General features: G+C 38.2%; 1 protein-coding gene across 3 annotated transcripts in view; it reads left to right on the top strand.

The window, feature by feature from the left end:
- Positions 1 to 3,462: 3,462 nt before the first annotated feature.
- The window catches only part of LOC131684379 (serine/threonine-protein kinase Pak-like), a 182,810-nt gene continuing 172,081 nt past the window's right edge, over positions 3,463 to 14,191 (top strand). For 2 of the 3 annotated variants that reach the window (XM_058967221.1, XM_058967218.1), the window contains exon 1: positions 3,463 to 4,478. The gene's annotated coding sequence lies outside the window, so the exon portion shown is untranslated. The remainder of the gene's footprint in view (positions 4,479 to 14,191) is intronic. The other variant, XM_058967219.1, reaches the window with a different exon arrangement.

The following is a 14,191-nucleotide window of genomic DNA, read 5'->3' as shown; positions in this document are numbered from 1 at the left end:
ATGTACCAAAATACGAGAAATGTTGACAAAGGGACAATGAGACATTTTGGAATGAATTTAAAAAAGGAAAAATGCAAAAATATATAGAGAAAAAAGAAAATAGAAAAAGGGAATGATAAGAATGAATGGAACTAATAGACTAATTTTAAAAGATTGATGGATGACAAAAGAAACAAATGAAAAAGCAGGGTATTAAAATCTGAAACAACAGAAAAAATAAAATAGAATGGAAAAATTGCAAATAAAATGGAAAAACTCAGCAATTACTATAAATTAAGGTAAGTGATATGGATAAAAATGCAAAAATTAACTGCGTTAAAAGCAGGATAAAATAAAAATATGGTAACAATGGAAATAGATAAAAAAAAGCAGAATGTTGAAATTGCAGATATACCAGGACTTGCAGCCTTCATCAGTGTTTGTATCAATATGCGAAAGACATCAAAAAAGAAAAGTGTTTATATAACATTCCACTAAGTCGCCCAAAAACAGTGCTTTTTAAAGTGCTGAAAAAATTAATCAACGAAATTTTAACAAAATTTTAAAAAATCCATGTAAAAATGGAGAAAATAGCGAAACATGGATCAACTTACAAATAAGGGTTGTGGTTGGATTTTACGCTGTGTTGGTTTCGAAAACATTCATAAAAGCTAAATAGGCTCTGCTTTATTTCTTATGTAATTCGTAGTACAAAATATATCATATATTCTTCACATTCACCGCAGAGTGTAATGTTGTGGTAGAGCATTTAGGTGTATTTTTTCGCATTTGTGAAGAGTTTTGTTGATTTAGTGGGGGCAGTACTTCACATCCTTGAATATTTGCAAAAAATCAAAAAGCACCAGCCACTCTCGCTGAGAAGGATAACCCAAGCGAACTGTGCGCTGCTCTACAGTAAACAAACGCAGGGCGTAAAATCACACTTCAGTGCCTTTCAAGAATCTTTGTGAGGAGCATATAAACCGTTGATCCATTGAAGTGAAGGTCGTGTGAATCTGAACCCAAATGGTGGTGAGCACTTTTTAAATATTGGCCAACACCGAGAGGGGCCCTACTTATCGATTAAGGTCTGCAACCCGAGAATGATGCTTATGATGACTGTGTGCTAGACGATTTATAAAATGATGCTGAGAGTTGCTGATGAAGAAAAAATTGCAAAATAATCCACTGGATTCATCCGGGCGAAATCCGAATTGCATGAACATAGACCCGGAATTTGCCTAAAAAACCGGTGTGGCAACCCTAAATAGAAGGTTGAGAAGTTTTCTTTTTCTTTCTAATTACTTTTGATAATTACCCAGCAGTTGCGAAGACATGACAATAAATCAAAAAAATCGATTTCATATTGACAAAATTGGAGACAACCTCATGACTTCTAATCAAATCATTAATTTTTAACCCCTAGCAAGTCTGATCTAATTTTTTTTTCGATTATAGAAATTTTAATCTTAGGACCATTCACTTCTTCATTCAAGTTAGAAAATTTTCTTTAAAAAAATTCTCCATTCCTATGTGCGAGGTTAGGAATCGAACCCAGATGAGCTGCGTACATGGCAGTCGATGTACAAACTACGCTATGCCCGCCTTGGTCTGATCTTTTAATTGGGTACAAATACATATATTTGATATCCAATATGCAGTAGTTTTTAAAATCATACACAAGATATTGAATTATTTTTTAAAGCATTGACCAAAATTTTAGTTTCCGTTATAAAGCCGGGCCCCCTTCAAAACTCCGGGCCCGGGCGAAAACACCCCGTCCCCACCCCCCTCTTGGCGGCCCTGAGTGTATGATATTCTGTGGTTGAAGTTTGAATGATTTTCATTATCCCTCCGGAAGTCGCGCAAATGGCTCACTGAACGAGCAGCCGCAGCTGTTCTAAAACGATTTCGCTAGATTTTCAGAGCAGCGTGCACTCACTGCACTAGCGCGACTGCCAGAAGGTTGCTCACCATAGTAGTCAAACACATAGGACTGTTTTTGCTTCTGCATTTCTAACTTTAAAATATTTTCTAAAAAATCGATGATTTACACCAAACCACCCCCACCTAAGAAAAACGTATTATAACATGAAATCATGTGAGACTACATTTTAAAACACATTTGAAAACTGCTCTCCCACGTTCCCATTTTTCGTCATCCAACAATTTCTGGTGACCATAACAAAAATATGTGTAAGAATCGGATAATTTTACTGTAAATACGAACTACATTTCAATCAATCATACATTATTTGAAGCATATTTCAACGACAATTTCTTTTCAAACCGACGCCAGAGTTAATGGTGACTCATCAATGATGTCTTAGGATAAATTCGCAACCAAGCTTTTAACAAATGACACCCATTTTGAAGATTTTCTCCACCACTTAAATGTAATACATCCGTTTCACTTACTAATGGATCTAGTGAGTACAAAAAAGCACTTATAGGTTTGAAAATATCATAGCTTCGTAGGGGAGTGAAAAATAAAAATTTTCCACTCAAACTAATCTTTAAGTCTAATAAAAAAGCTCACCGAGCTTTCATCAACTCACAATTTATACGCGAAAGGAGGTCTTAGCGGAATGAACGTACTGTATGTACCTATGTTTTCTACCATTTATTTCCACTATGTTTGTTTATAGTTAAATACACTTGCACTTCCCTATTTAAGAGATACCTGGTATTTCGATTATTACTTGTAATCTTCTAACAAACACTGAAGAAGATTACAACTAGTAATCGAAATACCAGGTATCTGTTGAATAGTGAAGTGCAAGTGCATTTAACTATAAACAAACATATGGGAATTAAATGGTAGAGAACATATATAAAGTTTCATCAACTGTTCTTCGTTAGTCCTACTCGTTTGAGTGTTGGGCAAGATCGTACAACCGGCGCAAGAATGAGGTTTGTATAGGCCAATTTTAAAACACGGATAAACAATCCATCAAAATTACAGCTAGAAAATTAATTGTTTTCAAATAAATTAGGAAATCCAGTTATTTTATACAGTTACTACTGGCGATTTTGCTCTTTACAGACATATTAAATATGATCTCTTAAATTTCCAAATTAAATGTGAATTGAATGTCTGGTATCGTTTGAATATTATGCATAACGGAATGTTGCTAAATTAAAAATAAATTCATCATAGATAAATTGATATGATGCCTTCATATAAAAACCATTGCCGCATTTGCCTACGCAGATTTTTCATTTATTAAAACTGAAACACAAACTAAAGTAAGCCGTAACGGTCATTTTAAATCATCCAAAACAGAATATGTACCATCCCCCAAAACGTCAACAAACGCATCTACCTATGCAGCGTTGCCATCCGGTAGCCAACAGAGGGTAAACGCTACTGAAACGATCAGCTCGATATTATCTCTAGTTCGCACCGCAACCGTCTCCTACTGTCAAGAGGTCGCCACCGAGTTTGACAGCTCACGCAACCATCTTCATCACGCGAAGGCCACCAATCGGAGAGAAAGAATCCGCAAGAATATATCGTCTCGCACTGTGGTCGCACGGACAGCCAGAACACACAGCCATCGGACGAGAATCGCAGCCATCTCTGTGCTCTGGTAAGGAGGAAAAATTCGGAGAGCTCGAGTGGAGAACGCAAAAATTGGACAAATTTCAGCTCCGGTCAGTGGTTTACGGTTCGATAGTTTCTTCCGGTGCTACATTTTTCGGACAGATGATGCGTGCGGGCCGTGTTTGACCCCGAAAATCGATGTTTTTCTGCCAGATCGGCGACGGGGAAAAAGTTCATGTTCGGATGGAGATTTTTTTTTCTTGTGTACTACTAGGGTCGTGAATGGCTTTTTTCGATGTGAAAGCTAGAAATCATTTTCTTAGTTTAGCTCCTCTAGAGGTTCCGTTAGTGTGTACGTGTAAGGTCCGTCGTTCTAGTGTTAAGTGATTGTCGCAGTGTTTCTGTGAAGTGTCGGCTTAGTGAAAACAAGGTATCAGTTTTCTTTTTGCGAAAAAGTATCAATCACCAGCAAAAAGTGTGAATGGGGAAAGGCAATCTGAAAGCTAGCGAAAAAGAGTGCGACGCATGCACCAGATAGGGGGAAAGAAAAAGTGGTACGGAATCGTAGTTAGTGTGAGTGAGAGTTGTAAAAATGCATTCATAGCATTAGGCAGTAAAAACGAAATTATTGTCCTTGCAAAATAATTACTCTGCGCTAGCGATTAACGAAACAAAAGTAAATCAAGTTTGGCATAATAAAGAAAGAAAATCAATCGAGAAAAAAACCCGACGATTGATCCTCTGGAGAACTGTCATTAATCGCACACGCACACTACCGAGAACACGACTAGATTCCTATTCGATTGATTTTTGCTACTGCGGCTCTGTTTGTTTCATTCTGCTGTGCTAACTAACTGGTCTCGCATATTCCGGTTCTTCATGCTTGATGGCAGCGAGCAGGACTTGTAGCTGAAAACAACAGAAACGGGTGCTGAGTAGCAACTGGAGAACGGTAAGCGTCTGAGTCATCACATCTATGCACCGAAAGAGGCTTATCACTTAGGGCAAGATGCATTCTGCAAGATCGGCACGAGACAGCTGTGCTTTAAAAGCAAAACTCGTACAGGGAATCACTCAACTCATTGGTACTTTAGTTTGGCACATTGCTTATGTTAGCTTTTTTCATTAGGAAAAAGATCTACTCACCTACAAAATCATAGTAAATTTACAATCTACAAAGGTTGGACTATATTGGACCTATGAAAAGTAACAACAAACAAAGGGAAAGGTTCTGAAGATTTATTTATCACAACCTCATAATAGGCATTTGATACAGTTTATTATGTATAATATGACAGCTAAAAGACAGTAAGACAGGTAGACGTTACAGGTCACAGAAATACATTTTTCAGTAAAAAGCTATTAACTTTCAATTCGATTTTTATGAGTACTGTTCTTGCAAAATGATACGTAATCTTTGAACATATATGTAGCCCTTAACATTGATTTATTTGAATAAGTACAGAGGCCACATTCTCACAGTCACGTCACTTAGTGACTAGAAGGAAATTTTTTCTAGTTTCTAGGTGACATGACAGAGAATAGGTATATTTTAGCTTTTACGATTTTCGTATTAGTTTGTTTTAAAATGATTAAGCAGTGTCTGAATTATTTAACTATTGTAATAGCTAATTTTTAGTACCACAAAAATTAGGTAAAATTTAGAAAAGTTTTTTTTTGGCAAGGAATTTGCGATTGGAATTCGTCTTATCAATATCATTAGTATCAAACTTCAACAAACTTAATGGCCAGATAGAACAACTAGTCATGAGTGACGTCCCGCAAGCATTTGGTTTCGTCTAGCTAGTCAACTTTAGCAAGTCGAGGAATTTGTGTTTCAACTTCGTTTCATCAGTATCATGGCAGATCGACTTGGCCACAAGATAGACGCTAAATACAAAATTAAATAAACTATTGGTGTTTTCAATCAAACAACTGATCACAACTGGCAACCAGCGTGTACAAAAGTTTTGTTTGCTCGGCATAAAAGGCCCGTCATCAAATTTTAGTAAGACGAGGAATTTTCGTTTCGATACATTCAGCTCATTCGGAGAGTTACTAGTCAAGTGTGGTTTTGGCTCAGAGTGAAATGTGTATTTTGGCGAGAACTTGTTTGTCGGTTCTAGTCCTGATGCTCGCCGCTAGACACTTTTTTCTAGTGCTTAAGATCTGTCATTCTCCATGTTCATACAGGATTGCTTATGAACATGAGATTGTGAGCGCAAAATCAGAAAATGTTAGTGCGCTGTTTTGGGTGCACAATATATTTCTTTGGACGTAATTCCAGAACCGTAGTTAATAAAATCATCAATTATTTATTTTGAAATTTGACCTGAATAGAAAAGTCATTTTATTGTTGGCTTATTTTCTTTAATGTAGCCAACTTTTGGATGTGTGGTGCTCCTGAAATCGACGCAATTTTCTTTTCTTCGCGTTTCTTTAGTGAACGCACGATTTGTAAGTTTCTCCTTCGTTCTTTCTAATTGTTGGGTATCGATAAAAACTTCTATCTGCTTCACTAGCTAGTCAACTATAAAATGAGTAGTTAGTAAATCTGGTCAGCAAACTAAATAAAGTCGTGACTTACGCAACAAATTTAATTTACGTGCTTATAGCAAACAGTGGCAATCAATCAGACCATTGCTTTCGAAATCATTCATAAAATCATTTTCCGTTATTCCAATGTACTTCAGGCCTTACAGGGCCGGCGTTACAGTTTTGCAACGAGTGGGTAGTAAGCATAGGGTGAGGGTAATATAATAAGGATTTGTCTCATTTTCGCATTTTGCATTAAATCACTTGCAGTGTGTTTGTGTAAATGAAGTTGTTGTGCATCGCTATTTTCAAATGTGTGCCCGAGATACATACGTGGCAGATTTCAAATTTATGAAAATGTCCAAAATTTCGAGTGGGTAATTACCAACTCGGTTATTTTCGGGTAATGCTATCCACGCTATCCGCCGGCCGTGAGGCCTTATAATATAATGTCCGTGAAACTATTTTCGAACCAATATTGAAAAAAAAATTCGCTCCACACACTTCCTAGCACAAAAACATTTTTGAACAAGTTCTGTACTGCCTGTGATTGTATATTTGTCCCATTTTCTATGAGATTTTCTATCTTTATGATTTGCGATGATAGGTGGGGTACTGAATGCTTAAAAGTATTGTATAAGGTATGATTTGATGAAAAGGATTATGTCCAATCAATCGCATTTTTACGACAAAAACAACAAACACAAAACATTTGTCGCCTAGCACAAAACCTCAATATTTTTATTTTAGATTTTTCATGATTTAACTTTTTTTCTGTTTGTAAGCAGGTTGAATAGATCGATTTTCAGATATAGTGCACTTTATATTCGTGAATGTTGAATTTTCAAACCCTAAGTGCCAAAATTTTGAGGCACAAAAAATTAAAAAAATGAACTTCACATATGAATTCAGCGCCACAAAATTACCCCAATGTGAAGTTTACATCAAATTCCGGCCACTTTTAAGGCTATATTCGACTTTTATATGGAAGGTGATCGCTGTACAACGTATTGTAGGTTGTTAAACACAACATAGCTTTCTGTCTCGATTAAACTATTGAACTTTACCTGAGATGTTGGCCGATATAGCGTAGTGGAAAAACCCTGCTAGCCCGACAAAAGAGGAAAATATCCCCAAAGTTAAAACCTCTATAATCGAAACAAAGAAGAACTTTCCGTATTCCGTATCTGTTTGAAAAGAATTTCCGAAAGAATTAGTTGAAGGACGCACATGGCAATATTTAAAATCAACATCTACTGTGCTGAACTTGAAATTTTTGTTTTAGTTGTAAGTAACGGGTTGCCCACTATTCCCTCCCCAAGGTTTAGGGGTTTGACGATATTGCAAACATCATCAACCATCAATTGCTTTAAGATGGGTATTGCATTACGCCTCGATAGTGGTGCATCGAGGAGACCGAGAGGGCTTATGCGCCTTTTTTATGTTATATGTTGCTTCATATTCTGCATCTGCGCATACCAACGCTAAACCACTGGTCTATGCGCGGTGTTGTGGCCGACTGGCGGATCGACGTAGATTGACTTTTGCTGTGTGCCGTGTTTGCAAATATTGTTCTATTGGTGGTATTCGTGGACGGGGCTCACGGAGGGAGTCATTGTGTGTCCATTTATCGGTCGACTTCGTCATCGTGCATATGCCAATTGAATTAATTCAATAATTAAATTAATTTAATAAAGTAGAATAAGTAGAAAACAACTAGTTGCAACTTTGTGAAAATCGTAGTTTTTCGTACTAGTGTACAACTGTTATGTGCTAGTCGTATGTCTATCTATGTATGTATTTGTCTTAGTATTTGTGACAGTTGGGTCAGGGAATGGATGCAGAACTGACGTATATGTTAGAATAGTGGCTAATACTTCTGGTAATCAATCTGAGCATTTGGTTCTATTCCTCCGGGAAAATCGGGTTGAATAAGTTAGGGTAAAAGAAATTTACCGACACACGCGAGTCATCCATTCTCGGCCAGCATTGCATGATGAAAGTCTAACAGCATGCAATTGTCGTTAATGATAAATATACAACATTTGCCGCATTTAGAGGAGTTTGATTGCATGTTAAATATGTTTTTCTATTCTACTTCATTAGTCTGTTTCTTTTGTACATCTATTAGTTTGATTTTCCATTATTTATGTATACCAAAATAGTATTGTTCAATTTATACACTTCTAGTCAAGCTCTTTGCATCTTTTTTTTTCTTTATTCGGCATGTTATGATTCCTTTTATTAGTATATCTCTACTATACGCTATCTAAACGCGACCATGCAATTGCAATAATCCACATATACTTACGCCCGCGATTTCGCCTACATGAAAACACCCCGGTAGTTAAGTAAACGTGGCATCTTTAAACTTCCAAACGCGGTCTCAAACATTAACCCACCACTGACATGAGCTGGAACTCAAGTGATATGGGGAAACGGACTACCATATGTACCATACACAAAAAATTAAGCTTCAGATTCACGGTCCGCGCACGATCAAACAAAAATACACACTACGTCATTATAAAGTCGAAGTTATACACGCGAAGTCACATACACGTGACAAACACGTTAATATACAAATGCTTGAGCCCTTCGCGATCATCCCCGGCATATACACCCCCGATCTAGTAAACATGATGGCATCCCAGTGGTGAAGTGAATGTCTCAGTTCCTATAAATTTTCAAACGCGGTCTCAAGCGTGAACCTAAAAACTCCCGCACTCGCACGATCATGAATCGGTCACTTCCGGATGTTTCTATCCTTGAAATCAGCAGACTAGGTCCATGCCTTCAATTGGATCAATTAAAAAAAGAGAGCTCTCATATCCACTGGACACCACGTTACATGGTGACATTACCGAGGACTCTAGTGATATGGGGTAACTTACTCCCTGTCAGAATGTGAATTGTACACCAAAATCTAACTATCAGAATGAAGGTCCGCGTGACCATCCAAGAACGCACACAAATATAGGAAATGCCACACGGTTACAAAATCCAGTCTTTTACACGCGAAGTCACATGAACGCGACCACACGTGACAAACACGTTAACGTACGAACGCTTAAGCCCTTCGCGATTAACAATGCACATCTACGTTCGCGATCGCGCAAACTTAATAACACCCTGGTAATAAGGAGAACGTTTTAGCACTCACGAAGTTTCAAACGCTGTCTCAAACACGAACCTACAAACGTCCGTTTTCTCGCGCTCATGAATCGATCACGTCCGGACACAATTACTCTCTGTCCTAATAACTTAGGTTCATACATTCAGTAGGACCAAAAAAAATAAAGCACATATCCACTAGACAACACGTTCCATGGCGACATCATCGGGCACTCCAGTGATATGGAAGATCCCACACTCTTTTAGCATCTTAGCCGTACACCAAAAAATAATGTATTAGACTCACGGTCCGCGCGCGATTATCCAAGAACACACGTTATAAAATAGAATTTATACACGCGAAGTTACATACACGTTAGCTCACGCGACGTACAAACGCACACGCGATCGAACACGTTAACTACAAATGCTCGAGCTCTTTGCGATGATACACGCGATCGCGAGTCCCTACGCCCGCACATACCTGAACCGTACAATGAATATCACATTCTGAATCACGTCTGCAGTAGTTTGTAGTGTGTGATTCTGACGGGCAGCCCTTCCGAGAACCTAGCTCTACAGCTCCAGTAGTACAACTCTCGAAAAAAAAGTAACGGGTTGCCCACTATTCGGGTTCTTGTTTGCCCGGCGGACCCTTCTTGTCAGGGCGACCTAGGTGCTTCTACCAAGATTTTCGGATTTGCGTAACACAACAAAGCACAAAAGGTAAACAAACAAATAAACTAATAGATTTACCGACTTTTTTCGTGACGTTCACTTTCCCTTCACTGATTCGCTGATAATCGGCTGTGCTGGCGACGAGCAATGTCATCCGACCGGCCGGGTCTAAAAACGGCCGCGTTCTCCTTCGGATGTATCTTCGATGACTGCTCCGGCAGCGGTCCGTGACATTTAGCTAGGGAGGTGAGCTTTGCTCTTTTGTTGGAACCTCCCTGGCGACGGGGCGAATAAGTGATCTACCTCAGGGGGAACCTTTGTCCGCCTTGCTTCGTTCTCCTTGTCGTTCAACTGTGGAGGAGAGCTTGGCTCGTTCTGCCAATCTTATTCGTTGAGCTCTGAAATATGTATCAATCAATGTAAAATTTTGCATATTATGAAGCGAAGAACGGTTCACGTCGAGGTTACGTGAAAAGTAATATTAATATTTTCCGACCTATATTTCACGTGGATTGTAGCAAACTGTCATAAATGGGGGACAGTCAAAAATTGATCGAGCACGTTTAAGTGCACGCAGATTATGTTGTTATATAAATGAACAAAATATACATCTTTTTGAAGTTCGATGACTACAAAATACATAGTCTTCTGATGTCCCCATTGCAAAATGTCGGGTTATACGTTTCACACCTTCCATCAGATTTTGTACCGACGTTTTTTTATTATTAATCATATTATTATTTGATGCCGAACGCCAATTTGCTTTGAATTATTTCTCACTTCCAACTATTTTCGGAGTTTTCTAGAGGTTCCGCTTGAAAATTTCTCAAAATGTCACAATTTGGCACAATTCTGGCGAGTTTGGAAAATTTTTGTCATTGGGTACAACATGCACGTTTTTGGACGTATATCATTCATGAGCCGTTTCTCCGTAGTGACAAAAAGCTAGGTCGGGCCAAAACAGCACGGAGCAATTCTATTTCTCCAAAACAGGTGAGGAATTCCCCGCCCGAAGATCCGTCCGAAAATCTCCAAAATCGTAACCGACCATTTTATATTCCGATGAAGCTTTGCAGATTTCACAGGCATGGAAGACTAAAAACAGCCAATAAGATTATTTTGACTCAATCGCAATTTTTAAAAAGGGCGTAGACGTTTCTAGGTGCATTAATTTCAAAAAAATTTTGTCCGATAACTATTTTATATAGCAAAACTACCTGAGAACGTGTTACAGGGAATGAATAGTTCTGTACGAAACAAAATATGCGCTGAAAAAATGTTGTGTCATTTTTCACAAAAACAAAAAATTACGTTAAAAATTTAAATTGCGAAAAACCCATTTTTTAATTTTTATATTTTGTCAACAAAACCCAAAAAGAAAAGAATGTGATTGCATGATGGAGAACTTGTCGGTAACAAAGTTTTTCTAACAATAACTTTATACATACTAATTGACATACAAAACTGTAATTTTATTACAGAATATCGTTCAAAGTATCATTTTAAATCAAAATGCATTCAACGAAAATCTCCCAAAATACGATAGTTTTCGAGATATTTGGGATTTTTCTCCAATTAAAACAATTAATTCGTGTAAGTATGCCATTTTTAAAAGTTATTCGCGTTACGCTATCATACAATGTCAACAATGTAATGTTTATCATTTTAAAGACGTAAAAGAATCTTTTCCAGTGTATTTGGATCATGGAGAAGCCTTTAATAAAAAAGTTTTCCTAACAACAACCTTAGACACATTTTCATAATTTGTACTATTTGCAGTCAAAAAAACAATTTTATTTTTGATTATGTTTCTAAACGCCATTTTAAATCAAAATGCTTATAACAACAAATTTCTGAAATTTCTGAAGTTCTCGAGAAATTTTTAATTTAAAATTTATTAATTTGTTTTATTACAACATTTTCACAAGTTATTCGTGTTTCTCCATCAACAACTGATAAAACAAGTATTTGTACATAAAGGGCACAAATTCCAACTTATTAGTCATGGGTGCGTTTCGCCTTCGTCTCATCAGAAACCGACACTAACTTTTTGTCGGAATAGAAAAACGAAAATTTTTCGCACTGGTCAGATATTTTCGTGTTTACCCAATTTTTCTCCTTGGAGTGAAATACAGCATAGGGTATTTGTGTTATTATACTGCAGGCCCAAGCGCAAGGGAGGGTTTTGGGGGTTCAAACCCCTCCCATGAGGGTTTCGATTTACTTTTAAAAACTTATGAACTACCTGTTCAGGAAATAAATATACTGCAAACCCTTTTGACACATACAATGTCATTGAGTTCAGCCATTCTAGACACAAGTCGACTAAGAAAACAAGGAAGAAACACTGTGAGGGTGGCTGGAAAGGGATGTATGTCAAGTTAGTCGGCTTCTCTTATGGATCGTTTCGAGAAGTTTCGATATTAGTAGCAGTTGTGTGTAGACCAGTTCCATAGCAGATGTCGGTCAGCGGGCTACAACGGGGACTAAGGAAGAAAAATACGAGGTTGGAGAAAATCGTGATATCGTTATCTGGAGAAATTTCACTGCCGATGATCACTCCGCCGGAGTGGCTGACAGCTAAGTGGATCGTGCAAATGGACATCGGTATTAGGTGAAATACCGCCACCGAGGAACTCTCAGATAGCAGATAAATAGAAACGAGTGGCGTGAAAAAGGATAAGAAACCCTGCGAAGGTACTTGTGAAGAGATGTGAATCATTATGGTCGACACCTTCAGATCGCTTTGTGTCTCGCCAGGCTGTAGCAGACCAGCGCAGTTCAGATAAACCGTGAAGGTTGGACAGTGAGCAAAGAAAAACAGCTTTGGATAAAAACATGAACGATTAACAAAAATCAAAAAGAGTAAGAGCACAATCCCTACTGAAGTAGTACCTAACGGTTGCCCCAGATGGATGAGGATTGCGAGATACAAGAGGTTTAGGTTTAGTCAGCAGGCTTAGCTACTACAATCCAATCCGAATCTACTACGAATCTATTCCTTCTCGATAACAAACATTTACTCTATCTGTTGAGCTGAGACGATTGGTACACAAGACTCGGCTCTCCAGGTCTAGGAAAAAATCTTCATTATTTGAGGCTTTCTATACCTTCCTTTTAAAAGAAACATAAAAAAATCAAAACCCTCCCCTTGAGAATTTTCTGTGAACGGGCCTGTATATTTGTTATCAACAAAGAAGCAAAGCTGTTGATGGCAATGTGTACGCATTCCATCGTTTGAAGGCCGAATAGTTGATAAATTAGTGAAGCACCCTCCTTAATAGAGTGAAAATAGGCACTTTCCTGCATTAGGTAACAGTAAAGCCCCAGGTCAGACAGAATAAAATTCTGTCAGACACAGCCAAAAAACGCCTATTGAATTTATTTAAAAAGGTTTGAGACAAGCGATTGTAATCGGCATCTCAAAACCAGGAAAACCAATCACAACTTGTATCAACCGATTGCAATGCTGTCCTGTATCCTAAAGTCGTTCGAGAAAATGATCCTGTTCCGGCTTGAAAATTGGGTCGAAGCAAATGACCAATAGCTAGAAGATGCCAAACATCTTGCCCTATAGCTCAAGTTATGAGGAAGTCAAAAGTTTTAGGCCTATCGGTTTAAGTTCTTTGCTTCTGAAAGCTTTGGAGCGGATAATCAATCATCACGTCAGGAACGTTAGTTTAGTTGAATATCCATTGCACAAAATGCAACATGCACATCAGTGTGGGAAATCCACGATTACTCTGCTTCACGATGTTGTTAACAACATTGAGAAGGCCTTCTCGCTCAAGTAATCTAGCTTGGGTGTATTCCTAGATATTGCAGGTGCTTTTGACAATGCGTCCTTCCAGTCTATTCTGGAAGCGACGCGTGATCATGGGGTATCTGCATGTATCTCGGGTTGGATAAACGCAATGCTTGGTAACCACATTGTTTGCTCGTCACTGCGACAGGCTGAGATACGGAAGTTGAGTATTTGCGGTTGTACTCAGAGTGGCATTCTCTCACTTTTGTTTGGAACTTGGTTGCCAACGGCTTGTTGAAGAAACACAATGAGCTTGGATCTCCAACCTATGGGTTTGCTGACGATTACCAAATACTAATTGCAAGACTTTGCATCGGAAGAATCTTTGACTGAATGCAATAGGCATTAAGAGCTGTCGAACGGTGGAGTGGACAAGTTAAATTATCAGTTAATCCAAGCAAAACTTCAATGGTTCTTTTCACGAAGAAGCAAATAACAACCGGGGTTCGTCCTTTGCAGTTCTTTGATTCTGAGCTACCACAGATAACAGACGTTTAGGCTCGATTTGAATCGTGTGTAAATATCCGCTACTG

The sequence above is a fragment of the Topomyia yanbarensis genome, chromosome 2, assembly GCF_030247195.1.
Source record: "Topomyia yanbarensis strain Yona2022 chromosome 2, ASM3024719v1, whole genome shotgun sequence".
In the NCBI taxonomy this organism is placed as follows: Eukaryota; Metazoa; Arthropoda; class Insecta; order Diptera; family Culicidae; genus Topomyia; species Topomyia yanbarensis.
The sequence above is the reverse complement of the archived record's forward strand: the minus strand, read 5'-3'. Positions and strand labels throughout refer to the sequence as shown.